General features: G+C 33.7%; 1 protein-coding gene across 5 annotated transcripts in view; it reads left to right on the forward strand.

Annotated features, from left to right (window-relative positions):
- The window catches only part of NOVA1 (NOVA alternative splicing regulator 1), a 139,136-nt gene that overhangs the window by 30,349 nt on the left and 94,102 nt on the right, over positions 1-14,685 (forward strand). The gene's annotated exons all lie outside the window — the stretch shown is intronic.

Below are 14,685 nucleotides of genomic sequence, written 5' to 3' on the forward strand. Positions count from 1 at the left end.
CAGTCCCCTGGATCCCTTTATTCATTACAATAAAATGCCCAACTGGTTACCCTTCCTGGTGGCTTTTTGTGGGTTGTTCGTTCAGAAGGCTTTTTGAACTTCCTAACATTGCAAGTTTGAATGGATTTGATTTGGAGATGTTGACACAGTTTGGTTATGATCATTGCATTCCATTGTTAATAAATTATACTTGGAGTCTTTTTATGAAAACAGGTGATGTTTTTAGATTTTAAATGTGTTTTTAATGAAGTAGTCTAAGGATACTAACATTTGGCCAAATGTTGCTGTTTCAGTTCTGAGTTACATCGCAGTTTCCATGATGGTTGACCCAGCTTTATGGCCAGGAAAATAGGAGTAATTTTGTCAGACCATTAGTTTACTACCTGTAGTGTGTATCTTCACTTAAACTGTTTACGTCAAACCATTTGTCAAGGATTATCAGAATTTACAAAGGGAAATCGTGCTCTGAGAATGAGCGAAGGAGGTGTTGGAGGGGAATGTGGTGTACCCGTGTGTAAGAAAGCAGCAGCCTTCTCCCTCCTACCCTCATGCCCTACTCCCAAAACACACAACATGTTTCTTTTTAATAACTTGGATATTTTCAAACATTTAATATATAGATATTTTTAATATAAGTTTTCAGAAAGTTCTTAAAAGGAAAAAACTGTAATTTGTGTTCTAAGTTCTTAAATGAATGGTTTATGCTGTAACATCTTTTACAAAGAGAACTTTTCCTCCCATAGGGGTAAGGAGTATTTAAAATGTATTTAGGTTAATTGCAAATTAAAAAAAGAACAAAGTTTTAAATGGTCTGGTGGTCTGAATTAAAAAGAAAAAAGTTTTCCATATCAGTTTTTATTTGGTCATTCCTGTCCTAATTTTATTAGTGTTGCAGTCTTTCATAGAATCCTGTGAGAATACTGGGATAGCCAAGACCTGAATTTCTAATTCGGAGAATTGTGTCAGACATTTCCCTTCTGCTCCTTAGTAAGTTTTTTTTGGGTTTGGTTGCTGTTTGTTAAGCCTACTTTCCTTAGGCGAATGAGGTTTATGAGGCTGTGGTGTGCCCTTTCTGGTTCCTGCTGACCTGTTTGCTCATTTCAACCACCAGAAGGGTTTTTAAAGGTATATTTAATTTTTTTTAAGATCTCCTGTGTTTTGTGAATATTTTCAGCTGTTTGCCAGTTGAGAGAAAAAACCCTTAAAGTGTTTCAGTGAAGCAAAGTCTTCAGTGTTGATTTTAATCATCACTGTAGTAGTTCCTAAGCATCTCAAATGCCAGTAAGATTTTTTGAGCTATATTCAGCTTCAGCATCCAGTGGTATTATTTTTGATGCTGATAAAATACTTCAATATCTATCCTCATGTTTATTGAAGAATAATTTTTTGAGATTAAATTTTATCTGGACCTTCAAGCAAACTAAAATCAGAGAAGAAAAATTATATTTCTATTTGATTGTAAATATCTTGTTCCTGCAATATAGAAACGAAAATCACTTTAATATCTATTGCATTTACTAATTTTAAATAGCATAACCTTTATGGCCAAATTCCTGTTTTGAGTATGTTATCACAGTATTCATTATTTGACTTAGGAACCATGATTAGCCATAGGGTTGTTCATTCTTGCTCTGTATTTAGGTAATCTGTGTCCAGCTAACCCAGAAGTGCTAAATATAGTTCTGCCTTTTACAATAGCTCTTCATTGCTGAATCATTAAGGATCCTGATTAAATATCAGATGGTGTCTGAAATATCTGCTAAGTAATTTTGTTTAGGCCTATAGTATTTTTAAGGCAGGTTCTATGAGTAGCTGTTTTTAGTCTCTGTGCTTGAGGGTTACTTTTTGCAGTAAATATTGCTTATAACAATATATACCAAAACCATCCATATTTTGGCGTCTATAAACTAACTTGTTTGGATTTTAAGATTAAATCCTAGAGAAAATAGCAATAACATGCTGTATTAATTCAGTGATTTCTCTAGTCCTTAGTTAAATTTCAGTTCATGTGCATGTCTAGCATGTAGCCATTGTATCCATCATAGAATATAATCTGCAAAAAACAAGAAAAAATTAAAACCCCCGGCTTCTCTAGGTTTATGTTAGCTGAAATATGTTCTCCCTTTTAGCCCTTCTTTTTATATGGAATGGATTTCTATTAGACTTTCATATTTTTAGGTTTTCTGCATTTTAACCTCTAGAGGTTCTAAATAGATTCTACTCTATTTATAATATTGCATGTAACCTATATTTTTAAGCATTCTTTTCTCTTAATTATGCCAGAATAGAGATGCTGGTTTAAAGAAAATGCTTATGGAGAATGTCAACGATGAAGGCATTTGTTAGAGGAAGATTTACCTACTGTGATATTGAAAAAAAAAAATATATTTCTGAAAAAAAGGACAGTTCCATTTCTCAGTGATTGTGTGTGCTTCCCTGCTACAGCTGCAGATATTTTGAATGTGATCTTTCTTCCTCCACCATGCGACTTCTTTCTGCAGAGTCGTGCAGTGAAGTCATAATCCTGTGTTTCACATCCATCTGTTACCATAGAAATGATTGTAATAACCTAAATTTAGCATGATGTCTTTCCTGCAGGATCAAGCAGGAGGATTGAATGGGTTGTATGTGAAAGCATCTCTGTGAAAATCAGAATATGTTAGCAAAATCTAAATGCTTTGATAAATTTATATGACAAAAAACACATCTCAAATAAAACACATTGTGCTGCTTGTAGGTTATTTAAGTCATCGTAAATGAAATCTGCCACATACCAGGCAAGCTTAATGTCAGTAATTCTTTTTTTATCCTGTCAGGAGCTAGTGCAGCACACAACATTCACTGGAAGATACATATGAAAATCTGATGAAAAATTTTATTTTTTGAGACTATTGCCAGAATATTTACTGTAGTCTGGATATATTAGAAAGCAAAGAACAGAGCTCAGAATTTACTGTGAAATTGAAAATTTATTTTCATGCTTAAAAATGCAAACCAAACTTCTAAAAAGTTATTTTCTAGAAATAGAGTAGAAATAAATTTTCACTTCTTACAAGGAAACACAATTTCTCATTGTTCATTGAAAGCAGTGAGTTCTTTATTGCATAACTTGAGTCCCAACTTATCACATTTATATTTTTTGGATGGATGCCTGTGCATAGAATTCTACCAATGTTACATATGTTTCTGTCTTAAAGAAAGATAAAAAGACAACATAATATAAGTGTCTAGAAAAGCTGCATAAACAGAACTTTGGAATTAGGAAATGTCAGTACTACTGCCTTCATACAATCATAATGAAAAATACATTGAATGGGTGAATATGTACTGCTATAAACACAGGATTCCAGCATCTTCACGTAAAGAAGCATCTTTGGTCATCTGATGATCAGTCAATACATACTGTTTCATTACCTGTAAGCAAGCAGCTGCATGAATCACTGACTTCATGTTACTGTATGTCATTTTTGTGCTTGAAAACAGGATTATTAATCTCCTCTTAGTCCTCATGGAGTGTTTGAGCTACAAACGCTATTTGAATCACTCGGTAGGGTTGAAGCATTAATATTGTCTTTTAATAGATAGAAAAATTAGGCACAGAGGGATTCACATCAAAAGTATCTGTTAATTTTCAGTGTGATGTCTGTGTTATTTGCAAAACCATTTTTTAAAGTATTTTGTATTTAGTGTCATGTAACACAAAATATATTCAAACCATGGCTTTCATTTGCACTTTTAAATGATGAATGCTAAACACTTATGTAAAATAGGTCTTAGGAAGTCAAATCAGACACCTAAGGACCAGGGTCTTCCCTTTTTAATTTCCCCAACTCCTGCCTCCCCACCCTTGAACATGCTTGGACTGTTACTTTCTCTCTTGCCTGTTCTGTTTCAGTAGGAAGAACAAAATAAATGGGTTTTTGTAGAGAAACATTTTTGCAATTTACTTTCTTTGGCTGTCCATAACTTTCAACTTTTAACAAATCAGGCAAGATGTTCTATCAGAAAATGGTTTGCTGGTACACTTAATCCTGAGGAGTAGTGGGTCAGAAAATATAGTGTATAGGGCTAAAGAAATCTGCTTTGTTTTCTTGCCTTTTATTTTTTCTTAATGAACTAAGGAATCGTGCTTTTGATTTTTAGATTATTTTAGAAACTTTTCATGCCATGATGTGTATCCCTGCAAGAAAAGTGGCTTCTGCAATATTTATATCCTAAAGACTGTTCCTCTTAGTGCTGATGGTGATGGTAATAACTCTGAGAGCCCTGCTCTAACATTCTATAAGCTCCTGGCTAACCATCTGCCTTGATTTGAGTACCTAAAATCAAAGCTCTTGTTCTGTGGAAATGTTTTGGGTTTTTTTGTCCTGCTATGTCTTAAGTCTGACAATGCTTTTAAGAGGTAGAACAGAAAAAAAAACATTGGAATCTTTTATGCCTTATTGATAGATTAGCAGCGGTTCTGCAGACAGAATATTGAAATTTCCTTCATAATTGTTTTATTTCACTGAAAGATAGGAGGTAGGCAAGGCAAATACCTTGGTGGTTTTTTTTTTTTTTTTTGGATTAACGACTGATATGCATGTTGGGGAAAACAGTAGTAGCTTTTTTCTTTATTGTGTTGAGACTTGTGCTGGATATTGTAGTGTTCAAGTCAGTTGTAAGGCCATTATGTTGTATTTGATGCTTTAGGACTGTGGCTCTTGCCTGTTTGAACCAAAAGTAGGAAGGCTTGATAAAGTAAATTTTCCTTAGAACTTGACATCTTTTCACTTCCTTATCAGAAACTCTCCTTGGAGTAAATATCATGTAACTTTTAAAATTTCTTTTGGATTCCTTTACCTTTTAATTAGTTTATAATTTGTATGACTGTTCTTTTTGGGCTAATCAGAAGTTCAACATAAATAAGTATGTGAAGGTGTAAAGCTATGGCAATTTGTATCATACTGCCCCTGATTAAATGTGTTAGAGAGTTTTCTTATTTTTAAATTAGGCGATAATACAGTGTATTCACGAAGTATTATATAGATGTTTGGAACAAAGGAAGTATTGTACGGTTCATGAACTTGTATGAATGAGTGTTGGAGTTGGAATAACAATCGAAGAGATGATTTGTCTTGACCTTCATTGAAAGAATTACTGCAGTAAAGATACATTTATTATGTTGCAATGTTTTTTGAAAAACAATCCATTAAAGAAAGGTGAATATCTTTAATGTAAAAACTGCATTTTTTTCTGTAAAAAAATAAAAAAGATGTTATACTTACCTTGGGATATTCTTTTTCATGTGAGTACATGTGAATGAAAATGTATCAAACTAGGATTTTAATGTGTGAATGCAATGTAATGATGTTAATATAATTAGAATGGATATTTGATCAAAATTTAAGTGACTATCAACACAATACATATTGGTATAAACAATAATTGCTTTCCTTCCATAGCTATAGCCTTACTAAAGCACATTTTTCTAAGTTTTATGAAGTTTCTAGTCCAATGTAATTTAGTTGTCAGCTGAAATTACTGAATGAATTTCAATAAGAAATCAATTATAGGAGTGGGCATATAAAAGCAGCTAGGTATGTGGGGTTGGGTTTCTGGATTTTTGTTTCCTTTTCTGCTAGACTTGCGCAAGGAAGGGTTATTTCCTTTGACTCTACCTGCATTTGTATATTTTTCACTTTTCAGGTAAGCTGTTATTTATCTTCCTCTCACTTGAAAACCAGCTTTTAAGTAACATTTTAAGCACTCCTCATACTCTGTCATTACATCACACAGGTAAGTTGCTTAGTCCTTGAATAGTTGCGATGATGTCTTCTAAATATAGAATCCGTGCATGGATTTGTTGTCACTCTGTGGTAGACATGTTCTGTCTTTTCTTATGAAGTTCAAAAAGCTACATATTTAGTCAACTTAATTGCTGGACTGTAACTGTTTTGGGAAATTATATTCACACTGAACAATGAGGACTCACGTGTTTGTTTTTTATATGTAGTTTTATGTTTCAGGTTTGTTTTTTTTTTTTTTTGCACTGTAGTGTAAATCCAGGTAAAAGTAAAATAGAAATTCAGTTTGTGAACAAATGTATTCTAATGTAGATAATATTAGCTACTTTCATATATGTTGCTACTTTCATGTATTGGTAAGGTGAAGTGCAGCTATCAAATTAAGAGGTTATGTAGATGCTGATTAATGGTTGAGAACATAATAGTTCTTCAGCTTTACTGTTGCAGTGTGTTAGCTAGACACTTGCATCATAAGGATCAAATGGTATTCATCAATTTCTAGAAAGTATTCTCAGCTCTTTATAACCAGGATTTAAGCAGATTGATACATACTATCCTGCTTTTAGGGCTTTATATTATAGTGGAGTATGTTACCGTGTGAATGATACAGCTTTGTGTAAAATGTACAACTCAGAAAACATTCTGGGGTTTTGGTTACTTGATTATGTGCATTGGGAAACCTGATTGCATTGGTCATAGTCCCATTTGGCCTTTGAGGGAATTTGTTCCACGCGGGTGGAAAATGGATTAATTAGAGTGATCATCTGGTCCAAGCCTTAAGTGAAACTGAGGTATGCCCAGATAGATGGTTGGTTTAGGAGCTCAAGCACATCACTGAGTGTCTCAGGTTTCTCTGGATATGCTGCTTCCATTTGTAGAGTTTAAGCAAAATAAGTGCTTTGAGGCTGAATAATCAGCCAATCTCAATGCTGCTTCATGGAAATTTTCAGAGCCTTCTTGCTGTTTCTAGTACAGGTTATAGAGAAACACATAAGTTTTTATTTCAAGTAATTTGGGAGTCTTGGTCAATTGAGGAGGTGGTAAAATAAGACTTAATCTCATAATTCTAAACCACTAAAAAAATGAAGAAATAATCTTGTTGGGTTTAGGTCTTGTGTATGAGGGGAGTCCAAATATATCTTACCTATGTAAGGAAACTTAGATATTATTTTGAAAAACTATACGTTTTCAGAAATGGATGAAATGAATTGAAAATAGTCTGTACTGGTCTTCAGTAGAAAGTCAGGTGATCAGTTTGATTTAATTGTGGTGACAGATTTGTATCTGTGTTACATCTTCAGGGAAAAGTCATACAAAGGACAGTCATCAACAGAGGGGAAGTCAAAGGAAAATCACTGCCTAAATAGGAGGCTGTCTTATCTAATGCTTTATTTTAAACAGATTGGTTTTGTTGTTTGGTTTGGTGGTTTGTTTGTTGTGGTTTTTGTTGTTTTTTTTTTTTTCCTTCACGTTTGGAGGTTCTAAAAGTGGATATTGAATAAATCAAACTCTTACACAGAATTATTTTCTGAACACAGTGGTATGTTCAGAGCTTTTACTCTCCCTGAATGTTATGACAAGCTCTGTATATCAACTCTGTGAGGATGTTTACATGTAACTTAATATACTACATAATATCCTAGCAACTGGAAATGCCACCTGTATGTGTTAAAAGCAAGTGTAGCTGGTTACGCAGCTAGATTTATATCTGGCACAGCCTGTGTGCTAGATTTGAACCGTTAGCTGCATGTTTGATCTGCAGGTTAGAAATGGCACTGACGCTAAGTAATTTTATCTCATTTGTTTTCTCTTAGGTTATACATTTTAGAATGAGCTAGAATGGGAAAACAGCTCTTTTCTGGGTGGCTAAAAGTCAGAATGTTACTTCAATTTTTTTTAAAGTACTTTTATGTTTCTGTTTTAAAAATTATTTAACAAAGAACCTTCTGTATACCTATTAATAAGTTTTAGCACAATCAAACAGTATATAAAAAAACTGAAAATCTATTCAAAGTTATCAGCCTTAACTTTTCTCATTTTTATTTGGCTATATCTATTTGTCTTTTCATGTTTACCGCTGTGGTGAATTTAATCACCTTTATGTAGTGTAGTAAAACACTTAAGATAATCTCTTATATATCTTTGCCTCCCTCCTTGCATTGCCATTAATGCAGGAGAAGGGAAGGCTTGTATCTACTATCCAGTAATTTGATTTTAGGCACAGTGAGCCCTAAATTATAATGAAAATGTAAGGAATTGTCCTAAAAGAATTTGTATTTATAGTGGAAAGGTTTAAGTTTGGTGGTTTTTTTGGTGTTCTTTTTAAAGTTTTTTTTTTTTTTTGTGTTGGTTTTTTTGTTGATTGTTTTCTTTTTGGTTTGGGGTTTTTTTCCCCCTGAAATATTTATGGTAGTCAATCACTGGATAATTTTCTAGCAATTATGGCTACAATGGCAGCAAATAATTTTCATTTTTTTTCTGTCACAGACAAGCTATCCTACTGGCAGGTTTTTTCCACTGGATTTCTACATTCATATGTTGATGAGAGAAGAGTTTTTAGACTATTTCACAGATACAGGGAATGTCTTGGAGATATGTGGTGTTTTTCCTTGATTATTAACCCTCAATACACCAATTACAAAATATGTTGTGAGTAATGGTGCCGTATAAAGGTTGTATTGATAAGTCATCTCCCACCCTCAGTTGTTTTATATATATGGCAGGTCAGTATAACACAAAGTCAAGAAGTTTTTACTTCACAGAGTGATTGAGGTTGGAAGGGACCTGTGGAGGTCGTCTTGTTGATCCCACCCTGTTCCAGAGGAGCCACCTAGACCCAGTTTGCCAGGACTGTGATACTTGGGTCCAAGAATGAGGAGCAACCTGGAGCCCTTTAATAGTCACTGAAAATAATCTTGGGAGGGTTATTCAGTCAGGTTTCAGCTAGTTGTCTATCAGTTGTTTAAAGTAAAGGCTGAGTAGCTTTGGAACTCTAATAATTAATCTCCATGTTGTAAAGTTCTCTGTCATTGATTTAAAACTCATTGTTTGCCCAGTTGAAACGTTGGTTGTGTTTTTTTTTTCCTGAGAAGTTATTGCAGAAGAGCATTCTTAGAGTTTTGTACCTACTTTAGCACCACTGAAGCTATTAAACTGCCCTGATTATTTTATAGGGGAGAACAGTTATTCTTTTGACGTGTTAGTTATTCGTGTAGTAAGGGGTGAAGATTTTATGCTGTTTGATGCTTGTGGAAGTTGAAAAATCAAACTCAATTGCTTTACATACCAAGTAGAATTAAAATGGATGATTATCTCATTCTTAAATCTTTTTTCTTTTATGATTAGTAATTTCTTCTGTTTTGTTGAGGACTTAGGAGTTGTGCTTTTTTTCCTTTCAAAGTTCAAAGATTTTCACAAATTTTAGAAGCTCTTCTGTGCAGTGTAACCTTTTTTCTGCTAATAAACCAGGTTTTAGTTAATAAAAAGAGTTGCACAGTGTATTGTGAATTAGTTATGCAGCCTGTAATTTACGTTCTGACAGGTACTGGAAAAGGAAGTGAAAAAAATAATATGCCTGTTCTGGAACTCACTTAGCATGTTGAAAAATTCGTGGCATTTTTAGTATCTCTGTTGTTGAACATGGAAAAGGTTGGATTAGCACATCTACCTGCTTTTTACTATTGTTCAGGGACAGCACTGAGGGCCTTTCAAATTGTTTTAGATGTTTTAAATTTGTACTTGTACTTGATATAACATTATATATATGTTTTCTTGAGTAGGGCAGTATTTCCTTTAACTTTTTTCCTGTACTTTTTTGCTTTTAGTAGGAGCTGTTAATATAGCAATTACTGCGTTGCATAGCAAAATATGTATCTATTTTTTTTATAAATTTTACAGATTTTAAATACTAGTTTAAGAATCTGTCCAAGTTTAAGTAAATTCACTTTATGACATAATAAAATTTGGCCAGTTTTGAGTAGATGAAATATTGATGGACTTTCTGAGCAAACTGCTATTACATAACAAGTTTATTGAATCTTTTTACTTCTGTGTACAGAAGCACTTTTGTTGCTTTGATGACAGTAGCTGAGCAGGCACAGAATGATAAATATTCTGACTTTGCTGTACAGAATTATTCAGTTGTATTTTTATTTGATTTTATACTTTTTTTTACCGAGCCTCCTTTCTAAGCCAAACTTCACTGATGAAATCTTTGACCTGTATAACACTGATAAGTTCCAGCTGAGATTCCAGGTGAAAGACAGCATGTCCAGCAGGACTTCTACAGGGGTCATCTCCAAATTCCACTGACAGTTTACCATTAATGTCTTGAAGTCCTGGTTACTTAACACATAGACATACTAGTAATAAGGTGCTAGTACTTTGCTTTTTTATTAAGCTTGTACTTGCCACCATCAAAGGACATACACTACTGACTGCATTGGGATGGGGGAGGTTTTATGAGCCTGTTGCAGGCTCCCAGCCTTAGTTCCAGTTAGGTGTTGCTACTATTTATGCAAGATTAACAATTAAAATGTAATTTCATTAGATAAAAATGGAAAAAAATGAATATAGTCTCCACATATTTCTTAAAATTTAAATTAAATTTTTTTTTTCTTAATATTTCTGTATAAATTATAATGCCCAGAGGTAAGATCCTAATTTGTTTGTCATCATGGAAAGCACTTTTTACCTATAATTAATAGGTATTTAGGGAACAAAACATAAAACTGAGAGGTCATGCCTACTGACAAATTTGTCCTACTCCATATTTTAAACCACCATAATGGTTTTCAACAAAATCTTTTCCATAAGTGGTGCTAGAGTGCTAAGGACCAAATGATCCAGTGGACACTGCTATTTTATATTTTTTAGGAGCACAGTGGAGCTGAGGTGATCCTGCCAACTTCTTCTACATTTTCTAGGACCATGAAAGAACTGGCTACCCTGACTTCTTATACTGCCAAATTTTTAGTTCTTTTCTGGAAACTATTAATCAAATCCCAAGATTAGGGAATTATTTGTAAGACGCTTTTAAGGAGTTAAACCCCGTAGCACTTCAGGCACTGAGAGTTTTGATTTGCTATTGAACTTGCATCAGTTGCACATATTTTTAATATTTGCATTTGAGCAAAAATCTTTGTTTTAACTCTTTTCCCATTTTTAAATGATACACATACGTAGGAGGATCATGAATCTTTATATTATCACATGAAGTTTTCTTGTACATTTGCTTTATGTTTTTGGTTATAATATGCATATTTAGTATGTACAAAAGCACAGGTTAGTGCTTTTGTTCATGTGTAATTTTCATTCCCAACAGATGGCTTGTAATGCTCTGTAGATACATCTCTAAAAAATCTTCAGTAATTGCAAAACCTAGGATGTTATTATTGCTTCATACTTTTAAGATGATTGATAATTTTACTTGGCAATGAGGACACAATTATTGCATCAGAGTATCCATTCTGAAAATTAATTTACAAAACCAAGATGATGCAGGAGAAGTCATTTTATTAAAAGTCAATTTTTGGTTAAATCATGTGTATCATATATATCATGTATATAATCTTAACAGTATTCTACAGAATAAATTGTATCCAAACCAGTCTAGCAATTAAGCGTTCTAAAGCCCTCTTACTGTATACACAGTATCAGATCACTTCAAAAGTTAGGTGAAAAATTTTAATCCTCAGGGGAAGGTGCTGTATGCGTATTTATAAATTGAATGGACTATAGGTGCAAAGCTATTTGGAGAAACTTGCTATTGAATCCCACCGGAGACTTTCAGAAACTATAACACAGCTTAAAACAGGAAAATAATTTGTTTCCTTTAGAGGCAGAGAATTAAATGCAAAAGTTGTTCTAGCAATATTAATATTGTATTATTACCCTGCTGTTGATTAAATGCTACTGTTTTGTTAGATGGTTGAAAGAAAATGTAGAAAATCAAAGCATAAAGGCAGTGATGAAATCTTCCTATAGCCAAGGTAGTAGAACTGCTTCTTCATAGATCAGGACAGGTATAGAGGAGCTGTGCAAGATAGTTTCTAATACCTCTGCAGGAAGAGGAAGATATAGTACTGATGATTTTGTAGAGTAGCTCTCTTCTCCATTTCCTCCCCACACACTGCCCCTTGTTTATCTGTCATTCTGAAGCAATCTGTATTTTCTGTGCACATTCTGGAGTGGTCACAGGTCCTGCCTTTGGCTGACTCATTGTGCTTTTGTCTATTAAATTTTTGGTATGTTGAAGGTACACTTCACTTTGTCTTGGCCAGTGATTATTTCTGAGAAATAATTTTGATTTGATAGCAATATGTTAATGGTCTCTGTTTGGAAGCTGTGTGATTAGCTAGTGCAGTAGAGCCATGTTAAAATGTATTTTAATACTAAAGGCCTTAATAATAAATTCATTATATCTCATTTTCGGAAAATTACTTGAAAAATTGAATGTTAGCATTTTTATCTAGGTATATAACTCTATCTTACATTTCCACCTTTGGCCTTTCAGGGAAAATATTTGATTTAGATGTTTAAATCACCACATATTTTGAGCTAAATTACTTCACTGACTGGCTGTGATATCTACAGAAATGAAGATGTGAGTTGGAACAAGCTTGTTTTAATATAACATGGAAGGGGTAGTTTGATAAATAAGTAGAATTTCTGTCTCTTAATTTTAAAATTTTATCTAGGATTATCTGGGATAAACCATGAAACTTGTTCTTATCCCTTCCCTGTTAGTTCTCTTGTACTTTTTACTGTTTTCTGTTGTCTTGGATATTGCTGCAGTCATTTATTACCATATAAAAAAAAGATTGAAATTATCACTTGAGGCTATCAAAAATAGCCTAAATACCTTCTGCTTCAGGAGTAACTAAGGAAGTAATGTAGGATTATTTGTTTTAAAATAAACTATCCCAGGTTTTTAAATACGAAAATGTTGAGACTTATGCCATTGGCTTTTTGTTTGTTACTATCTTAAATGCTTTCAGGACTTGCAGCTTTTCTCTGTGGAGTTGTTGTGGACCATTTGCTTAATTCCTGAAAGGAAAAAACCCAAACAAGCAAACAAAACTAAGCTTTGCTGTACTTCTTTTAATCCAAATATGTCTATACAAGTCAAGTCTGCTTTATTTTAGTTTTGAGCCTGTGATGTGTAGTTAGGAAGAGTGAATTGTGTGGGAATTTTTTTCAGGAGGCTTTATTTTGTCTGCCACACTTGGTCGAATGCTTGACACTTGCAGGGAGTAAGGTACTACTAGAGAGATGTGCAGCTAAAACCATTTCAAAAGGGTTGGATACCAGGCCAATGGCCTTCAGTTTCCCTCTTTATATGGTGCAAAGTCAGGTTAGAGAGCTGTGTCATCAGGATAAATGCCTGTAGCTACTTGCATTTGTTAAAAGCTAGGCTTCTGCATTGCCTAGTGAAAACCATCTATTGGTACCTAGATTTAGTAAATTGCAGTAACAAGTACGATGGGTTTAAGTGTGTGAAGTGCTCTGTGTTAGTGTGTGGTGTGTGACTTCAGAGGTGCAAACAGGAGCTTTGAGAATTTTGTAGTTGTTTTTAAGCCTTCCCACGTGCAAATGTTCTTGTCCTTTAACGAGGGTGTCCATGTATGCGTCACTTGCACAAAGTTTGCATTTGATTTGTTAAAACTGGTGACTCCTTGTATAGAACAGAATGTCTTTCCTCCAGTGAAGCTTCATTATCTCAAGAGAATGAAATTCTTCTATTTTCTTGTTTTGGAAGAATGACAGTGTTTATACCTCCCAGTGTGAAACGCTGGGTGTGTGGCTTACTGGATAGCCACGTAGTAACAATTATTGGACAAACTTTCACAGTGAAATTTACTTCTGCGTCTCTTTAGCCTAAATAAGAAATGTTTCCAATATGATTTCATATGAATATTTTTTTCCTACTGAACTCTCAGTAGGTGTGATAAAAGCTCATCTGCAGTATCTTTTCCTGTTTCAAAGTGTTTATATGTTGCTTATTTTACATATCGCAGGAAGAGAAGATTTGGCATGATTTCAAGCTGTGTAAAAAAAAATATTTTAAACAAAAGGTCACTTTTGATGATATCTCTCTAGCACTTGAAAGAGGTTGTTTTGAAGCTCTTCTGTGGGGACTTTTATAAGCACTTTTATACACTGGAGTATGACAATTAATACAATATCTGTGTCTTCAAAATCCTGTGTAGTTAAATTTTAGTTTTGTTCTTGACTTAAAAATTAGTTCAGTGTTGCAAAACAAAATCTGTTTTACAGGTACATTTTTTTCTGAGATAATTTTTTTTTCATTCAAAATCAGCAATTATTGTTGCTTACAAATGAAAAGGCTCGTTCAAAATGCTTTGTTTTTATTTCAGAAATTAAATAATATTGACAAAGTTGTCCTCCAGAGGGTTGTAGTACAGTATTTAGTGCTCAACTCTATTTTTCTTTAATAACTTCTGTGAAAAGATAATTATCTTAGGTATAATCATTGGCTGATACACTTAGCAGCCCATCTCTGATTAATTCTTTGCAATTACTCACTTTTTGTAACCTGGAGATGATGTAAAGGGCTCCATGCTTTTCTTGACAAGTATTGTTAGTGGTTAAAGGTATTCTAAACTTTCCTATTCCACATTGACGATGCCCTTGGATCTGGACAGGAATGGCATCTCCTGGGTTGTGTGAGCATTTGGTCTCAAATAACCAATTGGTGGTTTGGTACTTGAGCTTTGCCATGACTGTTCAAGTCAATAACAAGCAGTTGGATATTGTACATGGGTACCAAATCATGATAATTGGAAAGTTATTTAAATGCCACATAAACCAATTAAGATATAAGTGGCTTTCAGTTGCAAGAAACAATTTTAGATAACATTTAATAATATGTGATAAT

The sequence above is a fragment of the Melospiza melodia genome, chromosome 6 (assembly GCF_035770615.1).
Source record: "Melospiza melodia melodia isolate bMelMel2 chromosome 6, bMelMel2.pri, whole genome shotgun sequence".
Taxonomy (NCBI): domain Eukaryota; kingdom Metazoa; phylum Chordata; class Aves; order Passeriformes; family Passerellidae; genus Melospiza; species Melospiza melodia.